The following is a 3377-nucleotide window of genomic DNA, read 5'->3' as shown; positions in this document are numbered from 1 at the left end:
GATGAGGGAACCAAGGCCCAGAGAAGTGAAGCAACTTGCCCTAGGTCACATAGCAGAAATGGGGCAGAGCGAGCGTTAGAATCCAGGTCCTTCTGACCCCCAGGTTCACTATTCTCGCTATTATTTATGCTCCTATCCATCTTTCCTAGTCCTCCTATTCCAGTTGCACGCTTAGCCTTCCTCCTCATTCTGCCAACCTGAGGTATTTTTGTCTGTTTTTCACACCTTTCACTTAGTAAGTTCTTGGAGAGCAGGAACCCTGTCCTTTACTTTTACTGTCCTCCCCGCAGAGCTAGTACAGAGCTCTGACCACAGTAGGTGACCAATAAATAAGGTTGACAATTGACTGATCAAATAAGATGAGGCTCTGCTCAGCAGAAAGCCAATCCTGACCTGCCTCTGCCTTTCTTGGGCTCCCAGTCAAGGTTTCAAGAGAAATTATTTCCGTGACTGTGACACAGGCCAGGGGCAGAGCTGAGGTCCCGACAGAGGAGATGAAGTGCCCATGCTGCCTGCGGTGCCAGCGGAGATGTAAACTAATTAAGTTCCCAGTCAGAGTGATGAATTCCCCCAGGAGTCCCCGAGCAAAGAGGCATCACAGGGACAGAATGTGAAATACCGCACTGGGGACCAGGAAGGGGGCCCTTTGAAGGTGAAGTCCTTTGAGGTGTCAGACGGAGACCAAAGGGAATCCAGGTATCAGCAGAATTGGCCAAAAACAAAAAGATGCATTGTCCTAGAGAGGCTGTGCCAGGCGGTTTGGACACCCCATCCCTTGGAGGCTGGGAAAAAGGATTCTGGACTCAATCAATAATATTTATTGAATGCTTACTGTGTGTACAGCACTGTACAAAGTGCTCGGGAGAGTACAAAATAACACAGTCCATCCTCCACCCTCCAGCTGAGCAACAGGAAATACCAAATAGATCTCAGGACTTTAGACTGTGCTCCCGTTGTTGTGTAGGGATTGTCTCTATCTGTTGCCAAATTGTACTTTCCAAGCACTTAGTACAGTGCTCTGCACACAGTAAGCACTCAATAAATGTGATTGAATGAATGAAAGGACTAAAGGAGACCTTGGACCTTGAACATCCCATCCCTCAGAGGCTGGGAATCGGATTTGGGCCTCCATCAATCAATGAATCAATCATATTTATTGGAAACTTAATGTGTGGAGAATACTGGTCTAAGGGCTTGGGGGAGTACAATATAACAGAGTTGGGACTCCCTTTTCCATCCTGCAGCTGACCTACAGGAACAACCAAATAGGTCTCAGGGCTGAAGGAAACTTTACCTGATTTACTATTTTGTGTGTGTGTGTGTGTGTGTGTGTTTGTGTGTGCTGTCAGTATTGACACCTATGTACTTGTTTTGTTTTTCTGTCTGTCTCCTCTCTTCTGGACTGTGAGCCTGTTGTTGGGTAGGGACCATCTCTATACATTGCCAATTTGTAGTTCTCAAGCACTTAGTTCAGTGCTCTGCACACAGTAAGTGCTCAATAAATATGATTGAATGAATGAATGAATGAATGAGACATCTCCAACCCATAGGGATGCCATGGACACATCTCTCCCAGAACGCCCCACCTCCATCTGCAATCGTTCTGGTAGTGGATCCATAGAGTTTTCTTGGTAAAAATACAGAAGTTGTTTACTATTGCCTCCTTCTGCACAGCAAACTAGAGTTTCTGCCCTTGCTGCCCAGCCCAGGTGAGTTTTGACTTGTAGCAAATGGCCTTCCAATTGCTAGCCACTGGCCAAGCTAGGAATGGAATGGATATGCCTCTGCTTGACTCTCCCTCCCATAGTCGAGACTGGTAGAGGACTGGAAACTTTCCAGATGTGACTCTGAGAGGGTAGGTTTATTATTGATGGATTCGTTATTACCAGCCTCCAAGTTGGCCGTTTGGAGCTATGGACTGGACTGTTTTGGTGAAAGGCAGAGTGAAGACACCTTCCTCTTCCTAGGACTTTTGACAGTCTGGATAGCTGAAAGTCCCATCAGCATCCTATTCAGAAAGTCCAGCAACTTCGTTATATAAAGTTTATAGAGACCTGGTGGGGCAAATACATAAACCGCTGCTTAATGGGATCAGCATGGCGTAGTGGATAGAGCCAGTGCCTGGGAGTTGGAAGGACCTGGGTTCTAATAATAATAATAATAGTAATAATGGTATTTGTTAAGCACTTACTATGTACAAAGTACTGTTCTAAGCACTTGGGGGATACAAGGTGATCAGGTTGTCCCACGTGGGGCTCACAGTCTTAATCCCCATTTTACAGATGAGGGAACTGAGGCACGGAGAAGTTAAGTGGCTTGCCCAAGGTCACACAGCTGACAGTTGGCGGAGCCGGCATTTGAAACCAGAACCTCAGACTCCAAAGCCCGGGCTCTTTCCACTGAGCCATGCTGCTTCTCTAATCCCACTCAACCACTTGTCTGCTGTGTGACCTTGGGCAAGTCCTAAAGAAAGTCTTCCCTGATTAACTGAAAGAGAGGTGCTAACTCTTCCAAGCCCTTCCTAAGCATACAATTCCTACAAAATGCCCCAATACCTGGAAAGCATTTAAAATTCTTTAAGCTATGTTCAATAGCAGCCTGATATCTGTTTGGCCTTTCCTCCCTGCTTCAATGTTATTTAAATTGTTAGCACCTAAAGGGCCGGAATCAAAATGTATGACTCGTTTTATATGGTGGTAGGCTCCTGTGACATATGAACAAAAGTGTTTAACAAATATTTCTTGATGCTGCTTTTGGGATCTCCTGCTGGGATCTCCTCTATAGTGGATAGAGCATGGGACTGGGAGTAAGAAGGTCATAGGTCACTATGTCATGCTGCTTCTCTAATGGGAGGGATGCATAATGGTAAAACTTTCTGAGTGTCTCTTAAAACACGGGGGACTTCAACTGAGAAAAATAGTCCTCAGGATATGCTCCAAGCCCTCCTGGCAAACATTAGAAGCAGCATGTCCTAGTGGATAGAGCACGGACCCGGGGGTCAGAAGAACCTGTGTTCTAATTCCTGCTCTGATACTGGTCTGCTGTGTGACCTTGGACAAGTCACTTCACTTCTCTATGCTTCAGTTTCCTCATCTGTAAAATGGGGATTAAGAATGTGAGCCCCATGTGGGACAAGGACTGTATCTAATCTTCTTATCTTGTATCTACCCCAGCATATAGAACAGTGTGTGGCACACAGGTAGTATTTAACAAATACCATTATTATTATATTATTATTATTATGATTATTGTTACTTAGAGTGGAGCACAGGCAGCAGTAATTGCAGGGAGGGTAATATGCATGTAATATGAGGCAAACAATAACATCGGCCTCCACAGGGATGTTGTGAAGACTCCTAGGTAAGATTCAAGATGCT

At 45.4% G+C, this 3377-nt stretch overlaps 1 non-coding gene across 1 annotated transcript; it reads right to left on the bottom strand.

Annotated features, from left to right (window-relative positions):
- Positions 1–1719: 1719 nt before the first annotated feature.
- On the bottom strand, positions 1720–1857 carry LOC119934300. Its single transcript, XR_005452902.1, has one exon. It is a non-coding gene; the product is annotated as a small nucleolar RNA SNORA7 (small nucleolar RNA).
- Between the last annotated feature and the right edge of the window lie 1520 nt (positions 1858–3377).

This window comes from Tachyglossus aculeatus, chromosome 1 (genome assembly GCF_015852505.1).
Source record: "Tachyglossus aculeatus isolate mTacAcu1 chromosome 1, mTacAcu1.pri, whole genome shotgun sequence".
NCBI classification, from domain to species: domain Eukaryota; kingdom Metazoa; phylum Chordata; class Mammalia; order Monotremata; family Tachyglossidae; genus Tachyglossus; species Tachyglossus aculeatus.
Note: the sequence above shows the minus strand (reverse complement) of the source record. Positions and strands in the feature narration are given on the sequence as shown.